The sequence below is a fragment of the Dasypus novemcinctus genome, chromosome 19, assembly GCF_030445035.2.
Source record: "Dasypus novemcinctus isolate mDasNov1 chromosome 19, mDasNov1.1.hap2, whole genome shotgun sequence".
NCBI classification, from domain to species: domain Eukaryota; kingdom Metazoa; phylum Chordata; class Mammalia; order Cingulata; family Dasypodidae; genus Dasypus; species Dasypus novemcinctus.
In genome coordinates this window covers 27,646,477-27,664,338 of record NC_080691.1, presented here as the reverse complement: position 1 = coordinate 27,664,338, position 17,862 = coordinate 27,646,477, and the positions used below count along the sequence as shown (strand labels likewise).

At 43.2% G+C, this 17,862-nt stretch overlaps 1 protein-coding gene across 1 annotated transcript in view; it reads right to left on the bottom strand.

Moving 5' to 3' along the window:
* LOC131274580 (proline-rich protein 36-like) overlaps nucleotides 1–17,655 on the bottom strand; it is a 241,317-nt gene extending 223,662 nt beyond the window's left edge. The window contains exon 1 of the transcript XR_011646511.1: nucleotides 17,560–17,655. The gene's annotated coding sequence lies outside the window, so the exon portion shown is untranslated. The remainder of the gene's footprint in view (nucleotides 1–17,559) is intronic.
* Nucleotides 17,656–17,862: the final 207 nt, after the last annotated feature.

Here is a 17,862-nt window from a genome sequence, read left to right as displayed (position 1 = left end):
CTCTAGCTATCAGGGAAATGCAAATCAAAACCACAATGAGATACCATCTTACTCCCATAAGGTTGGCAGCTATGAAAAAAACAGAAGAATACAAATGCTGGAGAGGATGTGAAGAAAGGGGAACACTCATCCACTGCTGGTGGGAATGCAGAAGGATCCAACCATTCTGGAGGACAGTTTGGCGGTTTCTCAAAAAACTAACCATAGATTTGCCATATGACCCAGCAATTCCACTGCTGGGTATATACCCAGCAGAACTGAAAACAAGGACACAAACCGATATATGTACACCAATGTTCATAGCAGCATTGTTCACTATCGCCAAAAGTTGGAATCAATCCAAATGTCCATCAACAGACGAGTGGATCAATAAAATGTGGTATATACACACGATGGAATACTACTCGGCTGTAAGAACAAATACACTACAATCACACGTGATAACATGGATGAACCTTGAGAATCTTATGTTGAGTGAAGCAACCCAGGCATTGAAGGACAAATACTACATGACCTCAATGATATGAAATAAGCAAACTGCCTCAGAGAGCTAGAGTCTGGAAAAGAGGCTTACAGGAAATCGGGGGGTGGAGGAAGGATGTGCGTTAACGTCTGCAGGGGTGGAATCTGTGATGAGCTGGCGGTAAGTATGAGCACAAAGAAGGGACAAAATGGGGGCAAGGGGTTGCCTTCGGGCGGGGCTTTGTGGGTTTGAGGGGGGCTGGGGATGGGAAGAGGGGTAATATTGTCCAAAAATTGGGGGGAGAGAGGGGCAACATACGAACATGGGAGAGTGTCAGGTGTCCGTTGAGAACAAAATGTTGAGAAAATCGTATCAAAGTATAAGTAGGAGGGTCACCTGGTTAGGATGCTCAGGGGGTATGGTCTGATGCGGGACGGACTCCGGGGGAATAGCTGAAGGCTCATTTTGCCAAGGTGGGTTGTACCATTGGGAAGAGACCCAAGAAGTGAGAGTTGGGGTGGACCCACATCCTGGGGAGGACTAATGCCGTCAAATAGAGAGAACTGTATCTCTCGTGAGAAAGGATGGCTCCCAGGGCATTAGGGCAGTTGAGAAAGTCAGGTCCTGAATACTGCTGCAAGTATCTCTGGACATGGCTTCTTGGGAAATGGAGATTGGCTGGCGTTGTGGGCCCCAAGGGGAGGGGAAAATGGATGTGGAATGGATGGAACCAAGGTAAATATGGGGGCAAGAGAGGAGTTCTGTGAGAGTACACGAGGATGAATATAAAGCATGTAATATTACACCAGAAACATATAGGGGACGACAGACTAATAACTGAAACCATAAGGCAAAACATAGGATAACTAAAAAATTTAGAAAACTATACAATCTAAAGTATGGACCACATAGTAAGCACAGATGTCACCTTGTTTGAAAGCTATTGTCTCGGAATCTGTACATGAGTTTCAGGAAATATGATATGAATAAGCTAAAAGATTATCGCTGTGGAAGGGAAAAGGTTTTATGGTGGATCTGGGGAAGTACTGTATATTGTATATATGAATTTCGGTGATCTAAGACTCTTGTGAAGCTGACATTATGTTGGGATTCACTTTACAGGAAGTTTTGGATCACAGAGTGGTTCAACAATGGCAGCAGAGGAATCCTGATATAGGATATTATTGACAGGATATGTATGGCTGACAAGGAGTTGTACAGGGCATATGCCCAGGGTATATAGTAATGTCTAGATATACTCATAGTGGAAACAATTAAAAACAACAGCTGGGGGGGTACTGGGCCCCTGGCCGGGGGGTCACTGTCATGGACCCTGGGGGAGCAGCGGCAGTCCCCCAGGTGCAACGGCAAGAACCAGGAAGGAAGGAGGGCCCAACAGTGGGTTCCTGATACTAATGGCTATGCTTTTGAGCCTATACACCTGCAATAAGAACAAGGCCTAGAGCAGCACTGTGCCTGGGAGTTTCCTCCTGACAGCCTTCATGTTACTCAAATGTGGCCACTCTCACAGCCAAACTCAGCATGTAGATGCAGTGCATTCCCCCCAGCGTGGGACATGACACCCAGGGATGAGCCTCCCTGGCACCAAGGGATCACTACCACATACCAGCTGAAGATGCAACTAGAAAATGACCTTGAATTAAAGGTTCAATACAGATCAGCAGAATATCCCTGTCTACATATAATAACATGACTTCAAAATGCTGTTTGACCTAATGTAAGGGGGAAATGGAAAGGAGAAATGAGATTATAAGGCTATGAGTCTCTAAAAAAGAGTCTGGAGGTTGTCAGAAGGAATGCCCTTATGCACAACTGAGCAGAGTCTAAGAGACAGATAAAGTAGATACAACCCCAGGTATTGGTTCTTTTGAGGGATAAAGAGACCCACGGGTTCTATGGTCATGGCAGATGGGGTTCACTGCCATGGCAGATGGCCCTTCTTTGGAGCTGGTGTTTCTGCATGATGGAATTGGACTCGGAGGGGATCTCTTCTCACAGGACTTGCATGCTACTTTATTGGAATTGTAGTTGGTGCTGGGGTTTAAGATATATTTAGGGGATTTGAATCTCTGGACTGATAATAAGACACCCAGGCCCAGAGCCTCAACAGACTTCAGCTCCTACACTTTGAGTTATTGGACTGACCCCACTAAGCTAACATGGAGTTGAAGAAGGTCAACCACCAGACCATGGAGCCTAGAGTGTCTACAACTGAAAGCAGGAGGAGTGCATCCAGTATCCATGTGGAATCTAAGCCCCCACTTGACATAGATGTGCAATGGACACAACCAATCCAATGTCCACAGAGAAAATGTGGAATGGGTGTGGGAAGGGTAGCCATGGTGGCTGCTGGGTTTGGGTAATGGGAGGAAGAGATGAGATGTGGAGGCGTTTTCGGGACGTGGAGTTGTCCTGGGTGGTGCTTCACGGACAATTACGGGACATTGTAGATCCCCCCAGGGCCCGCTGGATGGAACATGGGAGAGTGTGGGCTATGATGTGGACCATTGACTATGGGGTGCAGTGATGTTCAGAGATGTACTTACTGGGTGCAATGGATGTCTCACGATGATGGGAGAGAGTGTTGCTGTGGAGGGAGTGGGGGGTGGGGGTGGTGGGGTTGATTGGGACCTCATATTTTTTTAATGTAATTTTTAAAAATAAATAATTTTAATAATAATTTTTTTTAAAAAAGCACTACATATCTACAGTGGTCAAAATTGTATGGTATTGGCACAGCAACAGATATACTGACCAAGAGAAACGATTTGAGAGTTCTGATATAATCCCTGCATATACAGGCAACTGATATTCAACAAGGTCACCAAGAACATTCAAATGGGAGACAATGGGCTCTTCAACCAATGGTGCTTGAATATCTGGACATACATATCCAAAAGAACGACAGAGCGACACTGTATTAGTCAGGGTTCCAGGGACACAGAATCAACAAGGGATATCTATTGATAGTAACAGATTCATCAGAGTCTCTCACGTAGCCATGGGGATCCACAAGTCCAGGTTCAGCAGGCAGCATGCAACCAGGAGCTCTGATGAAAGTCCACTGAAGATTCTTGATGAGTTCTGGGAGATGCTGGCTGTCTAAGGATGAGCTGGGAAATTCTCTCTCAATGCTGGAATCACTTCCCCATTTAAGGCATTCAGCTGATTAGGCTGAGCATTACTCTTGCTGGTGGCAATCTCCCTGACTGGTGTAATCATAAGCAGTTATCTAAGATTTACCACTGCAGTAAAGTCAATGCTCAGTAACGTCCATAAATGCCCTTGTATTCCAGTTACCCCAGTGCTTGCTTGACCAAACAAGTGGGCACAATTACCCAGCCGAGTTGACACAATAACCGAACCATCACAAACTCCACTCACACCAAATACAAAACCTGACACATGAAGGATCAAAGATCTAAATATATGAGCCAAGATTATATAGATCTTGGAAGATAATGTAGGAAAACATCTACAGGATCCTGTATTAGGAATTGGTTTTGTGAACTTTACATCCAAAGCAAGAGAAGCAAAAGAAAAAAATAGATAAATGGGACCTCCTCAAAACGAAAAACTTTTGTACCTCAGAGGAGTATGTCAAGAAAGTAAAAAGGCAGGCTACACAATGTGACAAAATATTTGGGAACCATATATCTGATTGGGCCTGGTAACGAGCATATATATAAAGGCATCCTACTTCCCAAAAATAAAAAAAATAAACAATCCATTTTAAAAATGGATAAGTGATTTGGATACTTCTCCAAAGAAGCAATACAATTGGCCAAAAAGCACATGAAAAGATGTTCAACATCACTAGCTATTCAGGAAATGCAAATAAAAACTACAAATAGATATCCTCTTACACACGTTACACTGGCAGTGACTAAAAAAACAGAGGACTACAAATGCTGGAAAGGATGTTGAGGAATGGGAACTGTCACTGAGGGTGGGTATGTAGAATGGTCCAGCTATTGTGGAGGATATTTTGGCTGCTCCAGAGGAAGCTAACTATATAGAACAACCATATGATCAAACAATCCCACTGCTGGGTGGGTATATAATCAGAAGAACTGAAACCAGGGACACATATATGCACACCAATGTGGAGAGTGGCATATTGACTATTATCGAAAGTTGGAAATAACCCAAATATCCACAAACCGTAGAATGGGTAAACAAATTGTCATATATACAATGGAATATTACTCAACTGTAAGAAGGAATGCAGTAGGAACACATGGGATAATATGGATGAAGTATGAAGACCTTACACTGAGTGAAGCAAACCAGGCACAGAAAGACAAATGTTCCATGACCTCACTGATATGAACTAAATAAACTGAGCAGACTTACAGAGCTAGAATTTGGAAGACAGGTTTATAGGAGACAGGCGGGGAGAAGAAGGTTGTGAGCAAATGCTCATATGGGCAAGATCTATCATAAGGTGGAAGTGTGTAGTTGTGCAGTGGCTGGGCATGACAGTGGTGAAGTGATACTATAGCACTGGGCTGTGCTGGTCTTTGTGGGATAAGTAGAATGAGGAGGGTGGTTTGGCTATCCATGGAATGGGGGTGAGTTGGGGGAGGGACCACATACCCTCAAGGTACTTGGAGGTACATGGTTGAAACTACAAAGTTCAGAATGTTCTTTTGGCAATATGGTAGGGGAGAGCTACTGGTTTAGGGTGCTGGTTGTGGGGGCATTGAGGAGAATGCACACCTGGAGCAGACTTCTAGGGAGTGTGTGCGTGTTCACTTTGTCATAGTATGTTCTATCAGTGGGTGGAGACCCCTATATCGAGCAGGAACGTGTGAGATTCCCACCCTCGGGAGTCCTGCTACGTTCTCAAATATAGGGGTGGGAGTCTCTTGAGAGCATAGGCAGTGCCTACCTAATAGGGGAGGACAGGAAAGTATGTCAAGCTCTCAATGTTGTTCCAAGTAACTATGAATCTTGTTCTTCAGGGAGTGAAGCTTGGTGGTTGCTGTGGGTCCTGAGGGGAGGGGGGAAGGAGGAACAGAATAGATGGAACATGGGGCATTTGGGTGGCCACTCAAGTGTTCTACACGATCTTTACTTTTCTTTTTCTTCATTTTTTTTCCCTTTGTTACTTTTCTCTACATGATCTTGCAATGATGGATACAGGCCCTATTAAATTTCATCAAAATTTATGTGTGTGTGTATGGCCTAAAAAATAAACCATAATGTAAATCATTGACAATGTTCAGTAAGAATGTTTCAATATTTGTACACTAATTGTAACAAATGTACCATCCACATGTAAAATGTTATTTAAGAGTGAAAGAGAAATTTGGGGAGAAAGTTGCATACATGGGAATCCACACTATTCTATAAATGACTTCTCTGTAACCTAAAGCTGCTCTGAAGACAAAAAGCTCAATTCATACTTGTTAAAATAGTGATAAACACTGGACCTTTGTGCAACAAGACAGCTTCCCTGAGAAATTCATGAGCACACCCACCAATGTATTGAGCCTCCTGCCAGCCTACAGCTGAGATGGGAGGAAGCTGGCAGCATGGAGCCTTAAGAGAAGAAGGAAGGCTGAACCCTCGCACACATGCCCACCATCTTGTTTAAACACAAGGCAAATGACTTTGAGTGAGAAAGTACCTATTGAGAGGGACTCTTTCGGGCCTTCTGACTCTATGCTTCCACCCTAAACCAATAGCCCTCAGAAAAACCAACAGATTCCAGGTACTTTGCACCAGCACCCCTTTGGCTGACTAACATACCTGAAATCATGCTTCCATATTTTGAAAAACTTAAACAGACTTTATTCAAAGCAGTTTTAGATTCATGTAAAAATGAACAGGTATTTCTAAAGTTCCTGCCTCTTCTCCTCCCATCTAGCCTCCTCTTGCTCAGCATCCTGCATTAGTTGTTCAGTTTGCACAATTAACGGGCCAGTATCAGTACATCTCTATGAAGGTTCAGTATCTGTTGAAATCCTCTGTGGGCTCTGACCAATGCATATTATCCTGCACTGTGGAAGACAGGTGGGAAATCCCTCAAACAGTTAAACAAAGAAGTATCATTTTACAAGCTATCTAACAAATCTATATATACATACATATATACACATAGATATACATATGTATTGAAAACTGGGATTAAACAGATACTCACAATCCAATGTTCATAGCAGCATTATTCACGATAGCCAATGGTCACAATATGCAAGTGTCCTTCAACAGATGAATGGAAAAAAAAAGAAAAAGTGATATATCCATATAGCAGAATCAGTTATAGAAGGTAAAAAAGTTCTGTTCTGAGACATCCTACTACATGGATGATATCAACATAATTATAGCGAGTGAAATTAGATGACAAAAAAGACAAAGGGTGTATGACGGTGCATATGTGAAGCATCTAGAAAAAGAAAATTAATAGAGAAAGAAAGGAGATTAACTATTAGTAGGAATTAGGGATAAAGGGCAAAGAGATTAATGGTTAATATATAAAGAATTTCTATTTCAGGAATTGAAATTGTGAACATTAGTGGTAATGTTAACAAAGACTGTTACTGTTAACTAATGTCAATAAACTGTACCAATAAAGAGTTAAAATGGAAATTTTCTTTACAGATAATGTCAACTTATAAATTTTAACAAACTTACAAAATTCAGGGGACAGGCAAATCAGTAATGAACTTCATTTCAAGGGTATAAAGGAAATTTAGTTGGCTTCAAAATGGGCAGTAGAAGGGTAGGGGATCTGTCTTTGACTCAGTGTGTAATTTAGCACCATTATTAGATGAACCGTTTCACATTAATTTAGACTGCCTTTAGCTACAAAGCCAAGGACACTATTTCCGATCATTTTCCTGTTCTCTTTAGCCTCACTTCCTCGTACAAAGGAAGTCTGAGTAGCATCACCTGTATGCTTTCGAGCCTACGAGTCCTGTACACTGTGGTCCCTTGCCCTAGTCAAGGAAAGTTCCACAGGTAATGCATGAACTGCCCCCCCCCCCAGTGAATTGATGGCTAATCTGTGTCCCCCTCCCTCCACACAAAACCTGATGGAGGGGCCTCCTAGTGACAGGGCAGACGAGGAGACTCCAACCAATGCTGAGGTAAGGCCACCTGTTTCTGTCTAAGATAGAAGTGTTCCTTTCTCTCATTCCTTTTCACATTGAGTACATATCGTATTATATGATGTTACACCTAGAGACACTAGTTGCTGTTCTGTGGAAGGAAGAGCTCAAAGGAAGATCTGACACAAGAGGGCTTTAAAAATGGCAGCATCTGGCTATAAACCAAATAGAAAGGTTGTTTGAATGATCTCAGCACCATTTCCCCTTTTGACTAAGACTTTTGTCACTGCCATCAAAACAGACTTGAGATTCACATCCTCCAGGAAGCAGAGCTTGAGCATTTCGCACAGGGGTCTGCCATGCTTAGTATTGGGGTCTTTTGCTTTAACACGGTTTACCATCCTTTTTTTCAAATCAACAAGACCTGAACAACACAATACAGTATGGTCCTACCCTCACTGTGATTTCTTTTCTGCCATTGCAGGTGACCTTGAGAGCAAATGAAAATGGTAGATATTCTGGGCCCATCCAAATATTGTGGGAAAAACTGACATAAAATACGAGGCTTCCTGCAAGCTTTAGGCTGGAGACCTAGCCTAATCCCAACTTCATTCTAAAAGGAGGATATGGACTATAAAGAAGTATTTTTCATTGAGCAGTTCTGTCCTTCCTTCCACAGTACACAAGAGTCAATCTGTACCCTTTGGGGGTTACAGGTTAGGCTGTGTGGATGCTTAAGGGAATCCATGTGCGCAAATCTGTGGTGTGACTGTGTGTGAACTTGTGGGGATTATTGTGTGCATTTCCCCCAGGTGAGATGGACTGCTCAAGCTCTTATGCTCCAAGGGGATGGGCCTTAATGTGAACCTAGACATGTGGCTCCAATGCTCTGCACTACAGACCTGCAGTCATCACTCAGTCATGGGATCATTAGGAACCAGGCAGGGAAGTGGATGTGGCTCAAGAGACTGAGCTCCCACCTATGATATGGAAGGTCCATGGTTTAGTTAATCAGAGACACAACGAAGCAGGGAGAAGAGGTTCCCAGTGCCTCCTGAAGAAGACAGCAAGCTGGCACAGTGAGAAGCAATGGCACACTGACAAAACAGGTTATGCAACAAGAGACAAAGAGGAAAAACATAATGAGAGAAACAACAAAGGCAGGGAACAGAGGTGGCTGAAGTGATTGGTGCCTCCCTCCAATATCAGAGGTCCTGGGTTCAGTTCCTGATTCCTCTTAAAGAAACAAAAGAAGACAGGCAAAGCAAGTATAAACAATCAGGGGATGGGGAGAAAGGAATAAAGTAAAATAAATCTTAAGAACAACCAAAAGAAAGAAAACAGGGAAACGGACTTTGGCCCAGCGGTTAGGGCGTCCGTCTACCATATGGGAGGTCCACGGTTCAAACCCCGGGCCTCCTTGACCCGTGTGGAGCTGGCCATGCACAGTGCTGATGCGTGCAAGGAGTGCCGTGCCACGCAAGGGTGTCCCCCGCGCGGGGGAGCCCCACGCGCAAGGAGGGCGCCCGTGAGGAATGCCGCCCAGTGTGAAAAGAAAGAGCAGCCTGCCCAGGAATGGTGCAGCCCACACTTCCCGTGCCGCTGACGACAACAGAAGCGGACAAAGAAACAAGACGCAGCAAATAGACAACAAGAACAGACAACCAGGGGAGGGGGGGGAAATTAAATAAATAAATAAATCTTTAAAAAAAAAAAAGAAAGAAAACAAAACTTACCAACAAAAAAGGAAACCATGCAAGGGAGTCCCACCACCTGTGCATGTGCTTAAAATTACCTGAGTCTAGAGACAGACCAAACTGTCCATTTTCAGAAAGGGGTCTCCATGATCACAGGGCCTAGGGAAGGGAGCTATGCAGATAATCTCAGATTCTCCCAGCGTTCCTGAAGTCCAAAACTAAAAGAAAGCTCATATAACTCTGAGTTAGATCAAAATCCTAAGAGTTGTAAGGCATCACATAGAATGACCTATCAACCCTAATGATGTCACAGCCGGGACGTCTTCCAAAGTACACAGGCATTGGAAAGAAAAGCTAGTGAACTGGATTATAGTCAGCAACATGTACCCTCTAGATGCTCACATGCTATGAGTCACACAGTAGGTTTTCTGACAAGTAAGAACTCAGATTCCATTTGGTTCTTAATGTGGTGTCCAAAACCTTTGTTGAAATGCAACTGGAGAGCAACGTTTGAGGGAGCCAGCATTGACCCTATGTGTCCCTCCATAATGACTGTCCCACTGTTAATAGCCAAAGATGGATGGCCAGTAATTCAATGAATAAATACACATGGTGGAGAAAAGGAAGACTGGAGGGAAAAATACACTATTCTTAAGTGATCATTTTTAAATGGTAAGATATCAATATTTTCATATCTATAGTTATATATATTTTTTAAAGATTTATTTATTTATCTCTCCTTACCCCCCCACCCGGTTGTCTGTTCTCTGTGTCCATTTGCTGCGTCTTCTTTTGTCCGCTTCTGCTGTTGTCAGCGGCATGGGAATCTGTTTTTCATTTTTGCTATTGTTGCATCATCTTGTGTCAGTTCTCTGTGTGTGTGGCACCATTCCTGGGCAGGCTGCACTTTCTTTCGTACGCGGTGGCTCTCCTTACAAGGTGCACTCCTTGCGCGTGCAGCTCCCCTATGCGGGGGACACCCCTGCATGGCACGGCACTCCTTGCAGGCATCAGCACTGCGTATGGGCCAGACCCACACAGGTCAAGAAGGCTCAGGGTTTGAACCACAGACCTCCCATGTGGTAGACAGACACCCTAACCACTGGGCAAAGTCCGCCACCGCTATAGTTATATTTATCACAAAAATTAGTGAATAAATGTGATAGAATGGACTGCCTAAAATTGAATTGATTCCATCAAAAAAAAGTTTCTTCTCATCAAGTAGCAATTCCTGTAACATATTTGGTAAATGCAGTGTCAGTTACATGCAGATCCATGGAGGCTGAATTCATTGGAGATGTCAAGATGACACTGGTGAGTACTACCAGGAAAATGGCAGACTAGAAAGACAGGAGACTCTCCAGAAAATTAGCTGGAGGACAGGCTGAGGTGGACTGGAAAAAGATCTTCAAGGGTTTAGGACAACAGGTGAAGGCTGGACACCAACCAGAAGAGAGAAGGACAAAGGATGGAAAAGTGATATGATGCCCTGGATGCAAACAGACTCCTGCACACCAACGTTCACAGCAGCATTATTCATGATTGCCAAAAGTGCAGAACAACCCAGGTGTCCATCAACTGATGAATGGATCACAAATTGTGGTGTATTCACATGATGAACTATTATGCAGCAGGAAGAAGAAATGATGTTGGAAAGCATGTGACAACATGGATCAAAGTGGAGGGCAGTATGTTGAGTGACGCCAGCCAGACACAAAAGGACAAATACTATATGATTGCACTACTATGAACCAACTATGCTGTTTAACATATCGCTCCATTTAAAAAAAAATTACGTGTATCCAGTATATTTAGAAATGTATGTTTTCTTTTTAAGTTACTTTTTATATATTTAATTATTAAATGTGAAAAATAAAATAAAATAAAGGAGGTTACACTGAGGAGTTGAGAGTTGCAGACTTTAAAATGTGGTGTTACTCAAGAAAAAGAAGTAACAAAAGAGAGTAACCAAAAGTATTTTTTTTAGCACAGTAAAACCAAGTATGCGTTAAACTGCACATGTAAGATTGTTTTCTTTAAAATTGAACAAATGTATGTTAACATGACAAGATGTTAATATCATCACATCACTTATGGTAAGTGAAAGAAACCTGACACAAAGCAATACATACTGCATGATTCCATTTATAGAAAATGTAACTATAAATCAGTTTATAAAGATGAAGTTAGATTAGTGGTTATGCAGGGCTGGGGAACGACTGCTAAGGGGTGTGGGGCTTTTCTTTGAAGAGAAAGGAGAGGTTGCCATGTGACAGAAGAACCCAGGTCCCAGGATCACCAGCAGCCAACCTCACAATGCCAGTCTTCAGGAAGAAAGCACTGCTTGACAACACCTTGATTTGGATTTCTAGCCTCGAAACCAGGAACCAATAAATCTCCATTGTTTAAGTCACAAAAAAAGAAGAGTACTGAAAATGTTCTAAAATTTTTTGTGGTGATGAATGCACACTGTGACTATACTAAAAGTCACTTTTATACACTTTGGAAAGGTTATATGGTAGGTGAATATATCTCAATAAAACTGCTTAAAGCATAAATAAGTACAGAGAACCACCAGAAACAGCAAGTATTTCCAGCCAAGGAAACAGACAGGTGAAGAATTTTCTTATTAGTTTATTTTTATATATTATGGAAATAATGAAAATATTCTAATAATGATTGAGGTAATGAATGCACAACTATGTGATTATACCAAATACCATTGGTTACACACTTTGAATGAACTGTATGCTTTATTAATATGCAAATCAATAGAATTAATTGGTTTTAAAAAAAAAAAGAAATGGTAATCCTCATCCAAAGACTGAATTGCCAAGGTTTTGGTATGAAGCCTTCCCACATAACATATATTCTTCCCCATCATACTTAGGATCTGTTGAGCAACAGCGCATTAGGAGAAAGGCATGGTATCTGTGTGGAAGTGACAGGGCACCCAGCAGCCCTGCCCAGCTCCCCTTCCACGGTGGCAATCCCGTGAAAACCACCTTTAGAAGCTCAGGGGGAATGGCAGGGGACAAAAGAAGAGGGTGGACCTTGGATTCCAAGGATATGGGCTAGAGATGAAGGAGGAGCCCTGGGAGGGCAGGAGGAAACTTGGGGAGGAGGAGGGAACCTGGGCTGAGGGACTGTGGGTTTCGGAAATCTTGGAGAGGAGGGGCATGGAGGGGAGGGTCATGGGCGAGGGCCTTTGGAGGGTGGAAGGGTCATGGAGCAGCAGGAAGGACCTTGGGGGGGAATGGTAGAAAACAGGGGGAAGGGAGTGACCAAGGAAGGGGGTGATAGGGACCATGAGGGAGAGGTAGGAACAAGAGGGTGAGGAATAACTGTGGGGGGGGGGAGGCGGGACCACTGGGTTTGAAGGAACCATGGAGGCCATGAAGCATCGAAAGGAGGGACCTGGGGTGGGCCGGAGGGACCACAGGGGACAGGATGGACCTTGGTGGAGCAGGAGGGACTGTAGGGAATGGAAGTGCCATGGAGGGGGAGAGACTATGGGGGGGTAGGGACAATGGTACAGCAGGACCCTGAGGGTAGGGCGGGCCACCATTCCCTGCATTGCGAGACCCCACCGCAAGCCAGCAGGACTGGGTGAGCGAGCCAGGCATTAAAGGACAAATATTACATGATCTCTACGATATGAATTAAACAAATCAAGCCAACTCAGAGAGCTAAGAGTTGGGAAGATAGATTTAGAGGAAATAGAAAGAGAGAAGGAGGATGTGAGCAAACACCCACACAGGCCAAGTCGATGATCAAGTGGAAGTGAGCAGCTGTACAAGTGAAGGCACATGACAAGGGGCTTGGGCAGGGCAAGCTTGGCAGGGGGCTAGGGTGGGGGGGATGGGTTGGATGTTCATAGAAATGGGATGGGGGAGGGAACAGGTGAACACAGGGAATTGGCGCTTACAAGGTTGACAACATTGTTGAGAAAACTTCTGGCAATATGAGCAGGAAGGGTTGCTGGTGTAGGGGGTTGGATGGGGGGCATGTGGCATAGGGTGCACCTGGGGCAGGCTTCTAGGGAGGGTGTCAGTGTTCATCTAGGCACAGTGTGTAATAACACTGGGTGGAGATCCACCTTAGACCCATGGACACAAACTGGCTGAAAGTGAAAGGTTGCCCTGAGATACTCCATGCAAGTAGTAACCAAAGAAGAACAGGGGCACCTATACTATTATCAGAGGAAACAGATTTTAAGTGCAAAAAGGTTATGCAAGATAGAGAAGGCATTAATACATTAATAAAATGGACCCTCCACTGGGAAGATATATCCATGCAAGAGTGCCCCGAAATGCACCAAACAAACTCTGGGAAAACTGGAGAGAGAAATAGACATCTCGACAATAATCGCTGGAGACTTTAACACACCATTCACGGCATGAGACAGAACAACCACACAGAAGACCAACAAGGAAACAGAGAACGTAAACAATAGGAAAAACCAAGTTAGACCTAACGGTCACGCAGAACACTGCATCCAAATGCACTGGGATAGGCCTTCTTCTCATGTGCCCATGGATCCTTGTCCAGGACAGACCACATGGAGGGCACGGTCCCGCTCTCAACAGATAGGAAAGTTTGAATTTACACAAAGTACCTTCTAGGATCGTAATGGAATGAAACTGGAAATCAAAAACGGACGGCAGAAAGGCAAATTCGCAGCTGTGCGGAGGCAGAACAGCATACCGCTAGATAAGCGGTGGGTCAAAGAAAATGCAAGCAAAATCAGTCAGTGTATTGAGACAAATGAAAACGAGGACACAACCTATCAAAACTTATGGGACACAGCAAAAGCAGTCTTGAGAGGGAACTTTAAAACCCTAACAAACACCTATATTTAAAAAAGAAGGAAGAGCTCAACTCAAAGATTTCACTGAAAGACAACTAGGAAAAGCACAGCAAACTGATCCTCAAAGCAAGCAGAAGGAAAGAAATGATGAAGATTAAAGCAGAAATGAATGAAATTGAGAAAAAATAAGCAGAGAGATGAAAATCAAAAGCAGGCTCTTTTGAGAAGATCAGCAAAATTCACAAACCTCTAGCAAGATTAACAAAGAAAGAAAAAAGCACATAAATACAATCTGAAATGAAAGGGGTGAGGTTATGACTGACCCCAAAGAACTAAAAGGGATCAAAGGGCATCTTATGAGAAACCGTAGGCCAACAAACTAGACCACCCAGACCAAATGGGCAGATTCCTCCAAATGCACAAACCACCTACACTGACGCTAACAAGAAAGCCAAGAACTTAGCAAACTAATCACATTGAAAGACACTCAATCTGTCTTCAAACATCTCCCCACAAAGAAAAGTCCAGGACCATACGGCTTCACAGGTGGATTCTACCTTACGTTTCAAAAAGAATGAACACCAATCCTGTTTAAACTCTTCCCAAACACTGAAGAGGAGGGAAAGTAACCCGACACTTTTTATGATGCCAACATCACTGTTAACACCGAAGCCCAATGAAGACACTATAAGGAACAAAGTTACAGGCCAATTTCTCTAATGAACAGCGATGCAAAAATTCTCAACGAAATATTGGTACATGAACTCCAGCAATACATCAAAAGACTTATACTTCACGACCAAGTGGCATTTGTTCCTTGGAAGCAAGGCTGCTTTAACATAAGAAAATCAATCAACATAACACACCACAGTAACAAACTCGAAGGGGAAAAAGACCACCACCACACGATCACCTCCAGTCAGGCAGAAGAAAAGCATTCGACAAAATCCAGCATCCTTTCTGATAAAAACACTGCAAAAGACACGAACAGAAGGCGAAATTCCTGAATATGGTAAAGGCATAATCAAACACGCACAGCTAACATCACACTCGGTGGGGAGAGGTCAGAAGCTTTCTCTCTAAGACCGGGAACAAGACGAGGACGCCCACCAGCATCACTGTTCCTCAACACTGTGCTAGGAGCTCTCGCTAGAGCAAGTAGAAGGGAAAACAATTTAAAGGCATCTGAATAGGAAAAGAGGAAGGAAAACTCTATTTGTGGATGACATGACCTGACATTTCGAAAATCCTAAAATGCCCACAACAAAGCCACTCTACCTAGTAAATGAGTTTGGCGAAGTGGTAGGAGACAGTATCGGCAGGGAGAAATCAGTCATGTTCTTGTACACCTGCACAGCACAATCTGAGGAGGAAATCGGGGGATATTCCATTCGCAGTAGCAACAAAAGGGCTCAAGTACCTAGGAATCACTTCAACAAAAGAAGTATGGGGCCTATATGCAAAAAGCTGCAAAACAATGCTAAAAGAAATTTTAAGAGAACTAAACAAATGGATAGTCACTCCATGGTCATGGACTGCAAGACTGAATATCATGAAGATGTCAATCCTACCCAAACTCATCCACAGATTCAATGCAATGCCAATCAAAACTCCAACAGCCTACTCGACAGAAACAGAAAAGACAATCACCCAATCATTTGCAAGAGAAGATGCACCTGAGTAGCAAAAGGCATTCTAAACAAGAGGAGCAACATAGGAGGCAGTTCATTGCCTAACCTGGAAACATATTACAAAGTTACAGTGGACAAATCAGCACCATACTGCTGCAAGGAGAGAGACATCAATCGGTGGAAGAGAATTCAGGGTACAGAAATAAGCCCTCATCTCATCTCTGCAGTCAACTCATTTTTGGCAAGCCTACCAATTCCATGTTAATGGGGAAAAACAAAAAACAAACTCTTCAACAAAAGCGGCTGGGAGAACAGGATATCCATAACCAAAACAATTAAAGAGGACCCCTACACAAGAATCAGCTCAAAATGGATCAAAGACCTAAAGATAAAAGCAAGTGCTTCCTAGAAGAAAATGCAGGGAAACATTTTAAAGACCTTGCACACAGTGGTTTCTCAGACCTTACACCAAAGGCACACGCAAAACTCTAAGAAACAGATAAATGGGACCTCCTCCAAAGTAAACACTTTTGCACCTCGCACGACTTTGTCCAAAGGGTGAAAAGGCAGCCGACTCAACAGGAGAAAATACTCGGAAATCCCACCTCTGAGAAGGTTTTAATACCCAGGATATACAAAGAGATGTTACAACAAGTCAACAATAAAAAGAAAAACAAACCAATTAAAATAGGGGCAAAAGACATGAGCAGACATTTGTCCAAAGAAGAAATACAAACGGCAAAAAAACACATGAAGAAATGTTCAGCATCATGAATGATTAGGGAAATGCAAATCAAAACAAAAAAGTAGATATACCTTCACAACTATCACAACGGCCACTATGAAAAAGCCAGAGAACTGCAAGTGTTGGAGAGGATGTGGAGAGAGAGAGAGGAACACTTATTCACTGTGGGTAGGAATGGAGAATGGTGCAGAGCCACTGTGGAGGAGTTCCTGGGTTTGGCAGTTCCTAAAGAAGTTGAACAGAAACTTGCGACGGGATCCTGCAATACCACTATGGGGTATATACCCAGAAGAACAGAGAGTAGCAACACGAATAGACATCTGCTCACCTGCATTTACAGTGGCGTTATTCACAATTGCAAAATACTGAAATCAGCCGAGGAACCTATTAAAAAACTGTGGTGGATTCACACAGCAGACTCTTATGCAGAGGTAAAAAGAAAGGAAGACGTAAACCATGTAACAGCATGGATGAACCTGGAGGACTCTATGTCGAGGGAAGCAAGCCAGACACAAAAGGGCAAATGCAGGAGGCTTGCGTTGCTACGACCTATGTGGATTATGGAACGTAACATATGCTTCCCTTTATATAAAATGAATATGAAACAATTTATACAGGAAAAAATATATTTGTGCAAAAATAGCCAGAAATGGGGTCTGTGGATGGCAGGGGAAGCAGAGAGAGATGGCGAGGGGATGGATTTTCTTACTTTACATTTATTATTATTAATTACCGAAATAACGAGAATATTCTAATGATGACTGAGGTGATCAAGGGACAACTATGTGACTATGCCAAATACCACTGATTGTGCACCGCGGATGAACTGTATGCTCTCTTGCTATGTACCAATAAACCTGTTTTGTTTTGTTTTTAAAAGGCAAACAGCATTCAAAAATGGGAAAATATGTGAATACACATTGACCAAAGAAGAAAAGTTCAATCCATTTCTTCCCTAGGCAAATACAAGTTGAAATCTGCTCTACATACTAGAAGAGCTCAAATCAAGAGACATAACACCAATTGTTCAAGAAAATGTGGAAAAACTGGAGCCCTCATCCATTTCTGGTGAGAAAGCAAAATGGTGCTGCCACTTGGGGAAACATTTTGTCAGTTTCTTAAATATAAACTTACCACAATTCTTGATAATTCCACGCCAAGAAAACTATCCAAGACAAGGAAATCGTGTCTGTGGGATGATTCCTAGGGTAAGTCCACGGCAGCCAAAACTGGGGGAAAAAAAAAAACACGAACACGAATGTCTATTAGCTTGGACATGGATAACAACAGGAGGTAAACCCTTAAACAGATTTATGTCTATTTAGGGGGAGATGGGTTGGGGGTGGGGGGGTGGGGGGGTGTGGGGACAGGAGGGATCCTGGAAGGGGAGGGACAGTATGGGGGAGGAGGGACTTTGGGGGGTTGGAAGGAGAGTGG